This window comes from Peromyscus leucopus, chromosome 8b, assembly GCF_004664715.2.
Source record: "Peromyscus leucopus breed LL Stock chromosome 8b, UCI_PerLeu_2.1, whole genome shotgun sequence".
NCBI classification, from domain to species: Eukaryota; Metazoa; Chordata; class Mammalia; order Rodentia; family Cricetidae; genus Peromyscus; species Peromyscus leucopus.
Window position 1 is genome coordinate 73,042,833 of NC_051086.1, and position 14,566 is coordinate 73,057,398.

The 14,566-nt window shown below is 41.0% G+C and overlaps 1 protein-coding gene across 1 annotated transcript in view; it reads right to left on the reverse strand.

Moving 5' to 3' along the window:
- The window catches only part of Ankfn1 (ankyrin repeat and fibronectin type III domain containing 1), a 153,234-nt gene that overhangs the window by 106,397 nt on the left and 32,271 nt on the right, over positions 1-14,566 (reverse strand). The gene's annotated exons all lie outside the window — the stretch shown is intronic.

Genomic DNA, 14,566 nt, shown 5'->3' on the forward strand with positions numbered 1-14,566 from the left:
TTCCTAACCCAGGATTTCACAGTGGTTAGAGCTTGGGCCTGTGAACGGTACTTCCCTAGGACCAGACCAATTCTCTGTCTGTCACTGTATAAGTCACCTTTCTCCTGACTGTGACAAGGTTCCTGAAAAGAGCCACCTAAGGAAAGAAGGCTTTATTTTGGCTGGTGGGAAGGCGTGGCAACACTAGCAGGAGGCAGATGGTCACATTGTATCCACAGTCAGGAAGCAGAGAGAGACGAATGCTGGTGGTCCACTTACTTCTTTGAATCCATCCAAGGACCCCTTCCCCATGAGATGATGCCACTCATTCACAGTGAGTCTCCCCACCTCAGGCAAACCTCTCTGGAAGCTCCCTCACAGACACCCCAGAAGTTAGTTTCCTAAGTGATTCTAAATTCCATGAAGTTGACAGTTTCTGTTGGTTCCTCCTGCTACAGGACCTTCGCACAAGATTATGAGACCATCCCAGCCACCTCTGTACCATGTGACCATGAACACATTTCTTAATCTCCCTGCACTTCAGTTTTCTCAACCATAATTGAGAGATAATGTCACCTGTAAGTTTGATGTCCGAGGTAAGAGGGTCAATGCATAGAAGATCCTCTCCAGGTCCTTGGTCCGTGTTACTATTTCTTCATGAAATGTAAGCATTTTAGATACAGAATATTTCAAAAATTTATGGCTATGTGCACTGCCTAGAGTTCAGCCCATCACATAAGAGTTAGCATTACATTTTTTTTTATGAAATAAATGAATTAAGGATGACTGTGCATCTTTTGGGCCCTGTGACAAATGTAATGAGCACAAAGTCTGCTCACATGAGGTTTACAGTCAGGTGGGAGGGATAATATGACTACATATTCTCACCCTCTCTGCCCATCAAAATCATCTAACTGTTCTCGAAAGAGATACCCTGCAGAAACTCTGAATCGGTGGGTTTGGAAGACATGTTAGTATGGATCTCAGGGTGTGTGTGTTCTAATGTGCCCTTAGTTTAGGAATTCCTGTCCTAAATATTCTCTGGATTTCATGAAACATTTTTCCCATAAAATGTTCAGCAATGCCCAAATCAAATTTTGGGAAATGCTTTTATTAGCTACATTAGATATGAAAGACTCTCAGAAAGTCTACAATAATGGGATATGTTTAACATAAAAATATGGAACAAAAGTAAATAGATGTTTGCAAGTTGTAAACATTATTCTGAAGGAGAGGTGAAGGGCATGAATGATAGAATTATTTATAAATCTGTGAATTTATCATAATCTATGAATTATGTTTACAATTTGAATGTTACAAGCTATAGCACCTCATTTAAATAGCTATATTGAAAATATGTCTCTACTGAAATGCATTTTGAGGGAAACTTGAACAATTAGGTGGCAGGTGAGCAGGTGAGATGGGACAGTGCTTCAGCACAGGGAGAATCTTGTGCAAAGGTCCTGTGGCAGAAGGAACCAACAGAAAGAACAGAGTCGCTTGAATGCAACACATAAAGGTAAAAAACAGAACAAAACAAAGTAACTCCCTCCTCCTAAAATGGAAAAGACACGATTTCTACCTTCTAGGAACTCATACCTTAATGGAAAGCTCATATATTCCAGAATTTTCCTATTACATTATAAGTTGATGATTTTCCAACTATACCGGGAAGAAGGAATTAGTGTCAGGAATAATCAGCCAACAGCTGATACACAAAACTCAGTGTCATGTGTGTCTTGAGGTGACTGAGTTTTTAGGGAGCAGATGTGCTTTGTCCAGTATTGGCTGGGCTCGGGTTAGCATTAGGTCCTCATTTCTGAGCATTCAGACTGGGTTACATGCAAGCGACAGGGAGATTGGATCAAGATGCCATGCACACATCCATGCCTAACCACTCCTTTTCTCTCCAGCTCCATTAAAAGGCAAACAAGGTACCTTATGATGATTCTGTTGGCTGGAAGACAGGCATCACAGCCCCCACACTCCCTCCTCCTCACTACCTTCTGGCAACTACAGTGTGTTTTCATCTCAGTAGTGGTGTCATCTCAAGTGTTACACAGATGGGATTGTGACATATACAGGTCTGTTAGGATCACCTTCTCTCCTCGGCATGACACTCTGAAGGCTCATCCAGTTTGTTGTTTGTACAGATACCTTGATTTTATTTCTGAGGTCATGTTCATGGCAAGAATGGGCCGCAGTTTGTTCAACTACCACTGTTGAAGTACAACTGGTTTATTTCCAGGTCTTGGCTATCACTTATAAAACTGCTATAAACATTTTGGGAAGGATTTTTATAGGGTTAGAAGCTCTAGTTTTACTGGAATAAGTGCTCAGTGGTACGAACACCAGGCTCTATGGGAGCCACATGGTTAACTTTCAAAGAAATGATCTCACTCACTTTCCAGAGTGGCACTAGCATTCTGCTTCCCCACTAGACGTGTTGGAAGGTGCCATTTTCTCCAAATCCTCATCAGCATCTGGCATCATAACTGTAAAGGTTTTGAACACCGTGATAGGTGTGTGGTGCTATCCTACTGTGGTTGTGGTTGGTTATGTACTGCAACGGAAGCAGAGAGTATGCTGGGAAAGAAATAAGTAATGTGCTTGGGAAAGTAGGGATTTCTTCCAAAAGAATCATCTGGAAGGAATCGAGTCTAGAATGGGGAGGACTGTAAGAGATGCAACAGAAAGGTTGGGGACTAAAGGGAATTTATAGGAAAAGTAAAGAGTTCTTCTTGACTTTGCAATGTCCACAATTCCTGTGTTCAGAGTGGTAGGTACACTTGATGCCATTACAAATAGCAATGTAACTGTGTTGGGAGAATAGGAGAATTCAGGTGAATGTGGTTCTTAGGGGAGAGTCCGATTCTTTTGTCCCAGTTGTAATTGAGTAAACAAGGGCAGATAGTGAGTCCCAAAACAGCTGTAGAGCACATGACCAGAGAGGTGACTACCACAGCTGTGCAAGATAAAGAGCAGCTGGAGCTGGGGAAAAGATGGGGGAGATAAAGAGAACAACTTCTTTTTTTAATCATTATATACACTTGATAAAAAATTGAAATTTCATTGTCATATCATCTTGAATAAGGGAATTTAAAAGCATATATAAAAAGAGATAAAGGGGCTGGTGAGATGGCTTGGTGGGTAGCCTGCCACGCCTGATGACCTAAGTTTGATCCCCAGTACCCACATGGTGGGCAGAGGGAACCGTCTCCTAAAAGTTGTTCTCTGACCTCCACACACAGCACAGTGCTCTTGCACACACCCCCACCCTCCCCCTCCCCCCCACACAAAGAGATTCTCAGACTTAATAATTAATGTTTTACAAGGGACTAATGTATTTCAGATGTCACTGAGAGCCTGGGAAGGGTGGCAGAGAAGAGACGCAAGCAAATGGAAACACACAGAAAACACTGTTTACTGTCAAGTGGAAACCGAGGCAGACAGAATAACTTCACTCCGAGATGAGAGTGAACAAGTTCTCCTCTTGTCCTCAGTTGAGCTTGTATAAGGTCTTCAAACATCACGTATGGCACACATATAACTTGTTAGCCACTGGTGGGCATTTTAAGATCTCCACAGGATGTAACAGTCTACAATTTAAAAATTGTTTTTTTAATTTTTAAACTTTTTTCACATAATATATTTTGATCATATTCTTTCCCCTACCTCAGCTCCTCCTTGATCCTTCCCTACTCCCTACCGACAAACTTTTTCCCCCCTCTCTTTAAAAGAATTAAAACACAAAACCCACTGCAGAAAAAATGGTTTTGGGTTTTGCATTGGCCAACTCCCCCTGAGCATGAGGCTTGCACTGGAGTGTACCCAGTGTCACTACACTGGAGAAAACTGAAGGTACCTCTCCTAACAGCTGTCTATTTCAAATAGCTTCATGGTTAGGGGTGGGACTTTGTCCTCTTCTCTGTGCTGGAGCTTTGTCCGACTTGAACTTGTACAGCTCTGGTGCATGCAACCACAGCCTTTGGATGTACATCTGCCCTGTTGTGTCTGAAAACTGCTGTTTGCTTGGAGCTGTCCATCATTTCTAGCTCTTAAAAGTCTTTCTGCATAGATCTCTGAGCCTTAAGGGGAGGGGTGTGATAAAGACATCCCATTTAATGCTGAGTGCTCCTGAGTCTCTCACTCCCTGCACATTATCCTGTTGTGGGTCTCTGAGCTAATTGCTATCTACTGTAAGATGTTTTCCTCATGAGCTTTAAGTGATGCATTAATCTATGTGGATAGGACTGTGTCTTCAGGAGTAATGTTATTGCTATGTTCAGTTATCAGAATAATAACAGTACTTTTTCCCCTGGGTCCCATGACCTAACCAATCTCAGGTACTTGGCCTCATGAACAGTATCAGATATGGATTCCTTCTCATGAAGCAAGACTTAACTCCAGTCAAACAGTGGTTGTTACTCTCATAACACTTGTGCCATGATTTCATCAATGAGTATAGCTTGAGGGCAGGTTGCTATTGTAGCTCACAAGGTTTATAGTTGGGTGAGACTGATGTTTACATTTCTTTTCTAGTAGTAGGTATAATAGCTTCCAGAACTATGAATGCTAGTCAGTAGGGGTGAAACTTGTAGTTGAGCAACAGTTCAATTTCTCCATGTTTTATAACATAAGGATGTGGTGTCTTCAACAGCAGGGGCTTATCGTCAGGTTATGGAGGGTAATAATGACATTGGAAGTAGTCTATAACGTTTGGGGAGTGGCCTATGGAATCCCTTTCACCAGTGATTCAACAAGGTGTAGCCCATTCCTGGTAGTGGAGGTTTCCTTGATAGTACTATAAGATGCCTAGCTGGGGCATTGCCTCCACTATTATAGTAACTCCATTCACATTCCTTTTTTATATGTATATAATAAGGAAACTTCTATGGTAGGTTTTCATATGGCTTTTCAAAGGCTCTTTAGTGTTAATTATCCTTCCCCATGTTTCCTCCTCTACCCTGTCCCCCATTCTCTTCTCCATTCAATCATCCTAGTCTAACTTTCCTTTTATCTCTTTATAACATTGTATTCTATTTCTCCTTCCTTAGAAGATCCCTTCCTCCACCACGCCCCCCCCTCGTCCTGTACTAGCTATCTAACCTCTATAAGTATTCTAAACGAAATTCACATAGTAGAGCTTAAAAGCTAACATCTGCATGTAAAAGCAAATGTAATGTTTGTTTTTCTGGTTTGGGTTACCTCACTCAGGAAGATTGTTTCTAGAGCTATCCATTTACCTTCAGATTCCATAATTCAATTCTTAATAATAGATGAATAATACTCCATTATGTAAATATACTGGTTTTCACTGTCCATGGGCATCTAGGCTGTTTCCATTTCCTGATGGTTATAGAGCAGCAGTGACATGGATGACAAAATATCTCTGTAGCAGGATGTAGAGTCCTTTGGGTGTATGTCCAAGAGTGATATAGCTGGATCTTAGGGTGCTCTATTTTCAGCTTTTTTTAGGTACCTTCACACCGGTTTCCACAGTGGCTGTACCAGTTTGCATTTCCACCATCAACGAGTAACATTCCCTTCGCCCTCATCTCTGCCAGCCTTTGCTGTCATTTGTTTTATTTATCTTGGCCATTCTGACTGGGGTAGAGTGAAATGTCAGAGTAGTTTTAATCTACATATCCTTGATGGCTAAGGATGGTGAACTTTTCAACGTGTTTCTCAGCCATTTGTATTGCACCTTTTGAGGCTCTGTTGAGTTTTATACCCCATTTTTAATTGGGTTGTTTATTTTTTTGATGTTCCATTTTTTTTAGTTCTCTGTGTATTCTAGATATGAACCCTCTGTCCTATGTATAGTTTGTAGCAATTTCCCTCCTTCTGTAGGCTGCCTCTTGGCTCAAATGATGGTGTCCTTTGCTGTACAGAAGCTTTTCAGCTTCATGAGGACCCCTTATTTGTAGGTGACAGGACTCTATACATAAAAGACCCCAAAGACTTTATCAGAAAACTTCTTGATAAAGACTTTCAGCAAAGTATCAGGCCAGCATTAACACACAGAAATCAGTAGCCTTCCTACAGACACATGACAAATATCCTAAGAAAGAAATCAGGGAAACAACAACTTGTCAAAGTAGCCTGAAGAAAAATACCTTAAGATTATCTAGCCAAGCAAGTGAAAGACTTGTATATAAAAATTTTAAGAGACTGGAGAAAGAAACTGAAGAGACGTCAGAAGATGCAAAAATTGCTCATGCTCATGGGTTGGTAGGATTAACATTGTGAAAATGGCCATTTTACGAAAAAGCAATCTACACATTCAGTGCAAACCCCACCAGAATTCCAACATAGTTCTTCACATAAAAATCTTAAACTTCATATGGAAACACAAAAGCTCACAATAATTAAACCAATCTGGAATAATAAAAGAATTCCCAGAGGCATCACAATTCCAGATTTTAAGTTGTATTATAGAGCTCTGGTAGGAAGATCAACATGGCAATGGTGTAGAAACATACATTGATCAATGGAGTAGAATGGAAGGTACAGACATAATTCTACACACCTCCAGACACTTGAGTTGTGACAAAGGAGCCAAAAGTACACACTGGAGAAAGACCAGCTTCTTTAACAAGTGACGCCGATCAAATGGGATAGCTGCATCGCAGAAGAATGAAATAGATCCCCATCTACTACCCTGCACAAGACTCATCTCCAAATGGATCAAGGACCTCAACAAAAGACCAGATACCCCAAATCTGATAGACTAGGAGTGGAGAATAGGCTTGAACTCATTGCCACAGGGAAGGACTTTCTGAACAAGACCCCAATAGTGCAGACTTAAAAAAAATCTTAATAAAATCAAAAGCAAGTAAGTTAAGTTTTCAAAATAAGAAAAAACTAATCTAATTGTAAAACTAAAAACAGAAAAATAGGGCTTCAGGGATGGCTCAGTGGATAAAGTGCTCGCTACACAACCATGAGGACCAGAGTTGATATCCCTAGAGCCACATGAAAGCCAGGTTGATTTGGTGCTCCCACTGTAATCCTATGGTGCTCCCACTGTAATCCTAGCCCTTAGGAGGTTGGCAGAGGGGACTCCAAAGGCAAGACAACTAGCTAGACTAGCTGATTAGAGAGCCCCAGGCTTGGCAAGAGACCCTGCAGCAGTAAAATGAAATAGAGAGCAAACGAAGAAGACACTTGACATCAGCCTCTGGCCTCTGACACATGTCCCTTACACAGCATACCTTCACATCGATGTGAACACACGTGTATACAAGCATATCATACACACATACAAAAAAGAGAAATGACTCTAACATTAAATCTATAACATTATCTGTAAAATGAGAATACAGGCTGGAGAGATGGCCCAGCAGTGAAGAGTACTTGCTGCTCTTGCCAAGGACTCAGGTTCATTTCCTAGCACCCACATCCAGTAGCTCACAACAGCATGGGGTAACTCCAGTTCTTGGGGATTCAATGCCCCCTTCTATCCTCTGAGGAAACCCAACATGTGCCATGCACACACAGATGAACAAGCACACATACATATGCATATAATAATAAATACAGTTTTATAATTTATAATAATAAATACAGTTTGTGAACAGGTTTTAAGTAATATGCAAATGTCAAACTTGACTAGAAGTAGTGCTTGGATTTTTGTGTGTTTGTTTTTGTTTTTCGAGACAGGGTTTCTCTGTGTAGCTTTGGAGCCTGTCCTGGAACTCGCTCTGTAGACCAGGTTGGCCTTGAACTCACAGAGATCTGCCTGCCCCTGCTGGGATTAAAGGCGTGTGCCACCACCGCCTGGCTAGTGCTGGATTTCACAGTCAAGTGCATCTGACTCTGGGAATGTGGCTCTCATCCTTTACATCTCTCTATCCTGAGAAAGCATACAAAACCCAACAACACAGAAACATGCGGGCCATGAATTATTATGAAGAAATATATTATAAACTTTAATCAAACAAGAATGACTATTGTCTCTCAGTTGTGCAAGCATCAAGAAAATTATCATGATCATATTTTAGCCCAGAGCAAGCATTGATCAGTTTCCATAGTCAAAATGGTGTAGTTCCTGATCTTTTATATTAAAAGCTATAATTTAAAATGTACTAATAAAATAGAAAATAAACAAAACATCGATGTTATGATTTAAGAAACAGACAAACCACAAACAAAACAGCTAAATTCAATTATTATAAGAGAAAAGGCAGGAATACATATATTTTAAAAATTATTTATTTTTCAGGTATGGGTGTTTTTCCTGCATGTATATCTATGCACCACATGAGTGCAGTGTATAGAGACCAGAAGAGGGTATCAGAAACCCTGGGTCTGGAATTACAGATGGTTGTGAGCCATCAAGTGATGCTGGGAATGAACCTGGGTCCTCTTGAAGAACAGCCAGTGCTCCAAACCACTGAGCCATCTCTTTGGTACCAGAAACACACACTCTTTGAAAAATAAAGGGTCTAAAGTTACAGAACCTTAAAAATGATATGACTGTACAACTCTGTACCATTGATCTTACTCCAGATGAAGTCAATGATTTAGGAAATGAATAGAAAAACAGGCATAACTAACATCTTTTTCTTATACAAATCAAAATAACAAGATAGAAATAAATAAAAACTTCATTAATTTGATCAAAAGAACCTACCAGAAACCTCCCAGTTGACAACGCACTGAAGGTTAACTATTAGATAAGATTTATCAAAAGCAGAGACAAGAGAAAAATAATCAATGCTCCCTATTCAGTGCTCCCCATCCAGTGTGTAGGGAACTAGAATTGATGCTCCTCAATGATGGGGAATTTTTTAAAAAAGAAAAAAGAGACAAAACTATAATTCTGGAAGATTTGATAAGTAAAAATATTATGTCAGACAATGTACTGAAAAAGAGAAGCTAATAGAGTTTTTAGTAATGTTGCCAATTAAAATTTAAATATTAGCATTATTCTACTGATAATTACTTAGAGAAAACCTTGAAAATAAATTTCACTCTTAATAGTCACAAATATTGTGAAATATACTGGGCATATAAATCCAACAGGGTATGTAGAATACCCACAGAAAGAAAATGATTATACTGTCCTGAACATATACAAATCCAACCTGATTAGAAGAACATGCTCATAGATAAGAAGTCTCTCCATATTAGGAATACAATGTAAGCCCAGGAAGATTTTGAAAACTGAATTTGACAAGCCAATTCTAAAATTCATTTGGAAGAGAAAATGTATGTAACAACAAAGACATTTTGAAATATATTACCAGAAGAAGGAACTTTCCCTAATATATTAAAATATGTTATAAAGTTACTTGTTGGTATTTGACAAAGACAAATCAATGGTAGTGTATATAAATGTATAGAGCCTCCTTCTAGTTAGCCATTCTAGAAAAAAAAACTGAGGTAGGTAAGATAGAGACATATATGAATATATGAATACATATATGAATACATATATGAATACTAAGATTGTAACATGATATACTAGAAAAAAAAGTTAATAAAAAGATCAACCCACAGGACTGGATCAGCAGGTAAAGACTTTTACCACTAAGCTTCATGACCTGAGCTTGACCCTTGACCTTGACCCTTGACCCTTGACCTTGATATGGTGTAAGGAGAGAATTGACTCCTGAAAGCTATTGCCTGGCCTCTACATACATGCATGTTGTGGCATGTGCATGCATATGAGTGTGTGTGCACACACAAAAATAAATAGATATTTTTAAAAAACTCCAACAACCTATGTCCAATCAGTAGGAGAAAAGCTATCCTTCTGTCTATGGCCTAAAAATACTACACAACTGTTAAAGAGAATGAAGGAGACCCAAATACATCAGATTAGAAATATAGTATATTGCAAACTGAAAAATTATCACTAAGTTGAAAAAAAAAAAACTCATCTAGTTGTAGGCTCAGGTAAGTGGTGTGTTATGGTTCGGATGTTACTATCCCCCAAGAATCATGGGGAACTGATCAGTCTAAATGACTGATCACCAGCCTGTGGTGCTAGTGGGGAGTGGTGAAGCCTCCAGGAGATAAAAAACAAAAACAAAAACAAAAACAAAAAAACTTTGGGAGGTGAGGGAAATTTACAGTCCTGTGAACCTTTAGGGGGTGAGAGAATCTTCAGGAGGCAGGACCAATAAGAAAGCACCGAGGCCACTGGGGTGGGGCATGGCCTTGAAAGGAATGTTGGGAACCCAACCTTTTTTTTTTTTTTTTTTGCTTCCTGTGGAATAATGCTTTTGTACACTGGTTTAATAAAATGCTGATTGGCCAGTAGCCAGGCAGGAAGTATAGGTGGGATAAGCAGACAAGGAGAATTCTGGGAAGAGGAAGGCTGAGTCAGGAGATGCCAGCCCGCCATTCAGGGAGCAGCATGTAATGACACACAGGTAAAGCCACGGAACATGTGAAGACATATAGATTAACAAAAAAGGGCTGAGTTTAAGTGTTAGAGCCAGTCAGTAGTTAGCCTGAGCTAATGGCCGAGCAGTTTTAATTAATATAAGTCTCTGTGTGTTTACTTGGGTCTGAAAGGCTTCGGACCGGGCGGGGCACAGGAAAACTTCCAGCTAGAGTCTCCATTAGGTGAGCAGATAATAGAGCTGAGTGACCATGGCCTGAAGTCTCTGGGACTGTAAGCCCAGATAAATCTTTCCTCCTTTGATGTTAATTCCCTCAGGTGTTTGGTCACAGTGACACGAAGTTGACTAACATAGTGTGACAATATTTATATTTAATCACAGGAAGCTATGTACTTTCGGATATATAGTCATTTGTCACTTAGCCATGGGGATACATTCTGAGAAGGTGTTATTGAAGAAATCCATCTTTGTGTGAACAGCTACCTCACTGGATGGTATAGCCATATAGGACCTCTGTGGTCCTGGCAGTCTGCTGTTGACAGAAACATCATCCATTATGTGGCACATGACTGCATGCTTATGTGGATCAAGAAAGAATCTGTAGGGATCTAAATCAAAGTCATAGAGTTGAATTTTGTGGCAGGGGTGTAGGATTCTTGGAAGAGCGAAGAGAAAGACTCTTTTATATAGCCCTTCACTGTATTGTTTGAAGTCTTAGTTTTTAAAATGGATCAAAATACCAAAAAAAAAAAAAAAAAAAAAAAAAAAAAGAAAGAAAGAAAAAGAAAGAAAGAAAGAAAGAAAGAAAAAAGGAAAAATGCAACTCTTTACAATATAGATTATTGGGAAAAGACTTCAAGGAAGTTTATAAGATTGTCGATGAGTAAGGTGGCAGGATCCTGACACCTCTGTAACATGAAGGGAAAACAGTACAACTAACGGCCCAGAGGCCTTCACAGCTCAGACCCAAGGCTTTTGCACAGAGTGGCTTTCCAGTCTCCCCATTCTGTCATTCACTGGACTTTCACTATTTCTCTATCTTACAGCTAGTCAAACAACTCACTTTTCACCAATGTCCCTAAACAGAAGGAAAGGAAGAAAGCAAGCTGATTCCTTGAGTTGTAGATCTTTTTTGCCCTTCTTTATTGCCTTCATCTGTAAACCTTTGGCATCTTCTCCCCTCTCTGAATCTGAACGGTCCAAACTTGTACAAACTGAGTCAAGAATCTTTTTCTTCATGACATTCTTTGCTCTAGTAACCAAGATAGCAGTTATATGCTTATGCTCGGATTAGTTCTTCAATTACACATGAAAAATAATTATATTTTTTAATGTGATGTTCTTATTTCTTGTTAGATAAATTCCCTTGAAACTATAAGATACAAGAGAAAAAAATAGCAGGAGAAGGAAAAGGAATTGAAATCCCAATCATTGGGCCCTTGTGGCCCATGAAGTCAGGTTCTTCTCCTGTCTTGTAAAAAGATGACCTGATCATGAGGTTCTCATCATGCTGACACTATCAGCTGAGGGCTTTCATGAGCATACAGTGGACTGACTCCTCCATCCTGGAAGCTGAACTGCCCCTAGACATTCTTTGACTTCTTTTCCTCCTGAGAAAGAACCTAGAGGTGGTGGTTGAGGCAGCAGCAGATAGGCTACAAGCTTCTAGAAGGAAGTGGCAAGTTCTTTGAGAGGAAATGCTTGCTTTGTCAAAGCAATGTGACTAAATGAAGAACAGCCAAGCAATTCAATGATAAGAACCAGACATTAGGATATTTTTTTTTCCCCGTGCTAAAGATTGAACTCAGAGCCTTATGCATCCCAGGCAAGCACCCTCCCATTGAGCTGTATCCACACTCCTTGTTTTTTGAGACAAAGTCTCACTGTATGTCAAAGGCTGGCCTTGAACTCACTGTGCAGCCCAGGCTGGTATTGAAATCTGGATGCTCCTGCCTTTATCACCCGAGTATTGGGATTACGGGAGTATACCAGCCTCGTGCTGTGGTTTCTAATTTGTCAGGAGACAAGATGAGAAGCGAGGCAGAGAAGAGCATATCTAGAAGCATGGTAGCGCTCACACATTGTAGTACCTATTGCAGCATCTTGTAATTAGCAAGCTACAAGGTGTCACTAATTCAAGCCGAGAGAGAGAGAGAGAGAGAGAGAGAGAGAGAGAGAGAGAGAGAGAGAGAGAGAGAGAGAGAGAGAGAGACAAAGGTGGTACTGCACCTGTTACAGGATAGAGTTTCTCATCTATATTGGCCCCAGTTCCCCCATCCCAGCCTTGCAAGGAGAAGCAAAACAGCACAATCATTTTGAAGATGCATTCTGTTTTGGCCTGCAGAAAAATAGCACGTAATCTCCAGAAGAGGAGTTCAGGCAGGCTACCCAAGGATTTGAGGAGGAGAATGTTGACCAGTGTCCTGGCCATGGTCCAAAGCATCAGAACATCTGGGACATCTCTAGCTGCTCTTTGTAAACCACGGAAATGGGGAAGAGGTGACAGAAAGATGCAAAGACTGCACTGGAGGTGGAAGCACCTAGAAACAGCCTCAGTCACTGCAGTGGGTGAAAATGCAGACAGGAGAATCCAGAGGCGTCCACTGAGAACCATATTCCTGCCTTCTCAGCTGCAATGGATGCCTTTAATCTCCCACAGTGAGATGGCAGTCAGCCTGGTGCATGACTCTGGAGTCTTAAAAAGGCCTCCAAAGAGATGCTCTACAAAAGACTTCTGTATATACAGAGATTCCTCAAAACCATGCTGATGAATGTAAACAGATGGGCAATAGCGAGAGCCAGACTCCTTCCCCCCAAATATACATTGGCTTAAGCATGAAGGGGGAAAACATTTAGTTGTTGAGATATGCTTGGGGTTTTGCTGAGCCCAGAGATTCTGGAGCATAGGGTGAGTGAGGCCTTTTTGCCAAACCCCAAATACTGCAGGGTTAAGCTTTTCCCTATAAGCAATTAGATAATTGCCATTTCATTCTGTGGATTTCTCAATTGTTTTGCTGCTTCCCCCTCCCCCCCTTTTTTTAAAGCAAACAAAATAATTATCTTTGTCTCAGGGTAATTTTCCTAATATTTCCACAATTAAATAATTACTCCAACCCCTGAATTAAAAACTGCCCATCTGTCTCTGTGGACACAGCAGATGCCAGCTGCTTTAAATAACCCTTCAGAGCGGTCAGGTTAAGGGTTCCATTTGTGTCCTTAGAAATTAACACAAGGAAGCCAGCTTCACAATGGGGCAGACAATTCTATTTATAATGCTTAATTAATCCTCTCCAGTTACCCAGAGCACTGGCTGGCAACCTTTCATTTCCACCTCACCCAAACGCTTCCCAAGAGAAGAGTTAAAACGTGGACGCTGGTAGAATTCGCTGGGGTTTTGGTCAAGTATGAAAGAGCTGGGTGAATTAGCTTCTGATAGCTCACTAATCACACATAAGAAGGACATGTCAAGTCGGGCAGCATGGATGAAACATGTCATCAAAATCCTGAGCTGGAGCGAGGTAGAGATAAAAAGTGGGTGTTGTCGCACTGTCTGCCAACCAACGTCAGTCTGGGCAGAAGAGAGGATGATAAGGAAAACGTGAACCGTTTCGAAGGATTAGCGTCAGGAAGCCATCCTGAGGGACTGCATCTGTGCACAGCCTTTGGTCGTCTACGGTTGCCTTCTCTTTGCCACAGAAAATCCAGTGGTCACCAAGTCAGTCCATTTGTAATCTCTTACCTCAGATACTACATGTGGAGTGAACTTACCCCTGGACAGTTCCAAGCACCCAGAGAGCTAGCACATCTACAGAGATGTACGGGATGCTCTTGAGAAGCAGAAAGGAAGGCATGCACCCTAGGTGGGCAGTTTCACAGCTAGAGAGAGTGGTGGAGACTGGAACACACAGTTTCCTGTGGACCAGCATCCTGGAGCAGGCGTAGAGAGCTTTCCACATGCCCACGTGAGTCGGAAAAATCGATTGATTACCTTTCCTTTCCCGTATGCCAAAGTGGGCAGAGTGCAAGGACTCAGGCTCTTTTGTGAGCCCCTAAAAAAACCTCTATCATCTGTCATCCCTGGTGTTCATGAAGTGAGGATGAACATGCTTTGTGACATCGCTGTGACAAGCAGGGACACAGAGGCTCAAGCATATAGCAGGGACTGTGTATGGGGCTGGCTGGCTTCATTACATCCTGCCACCTCTTCCTCCCCTGGGGCCTTCCTGTCC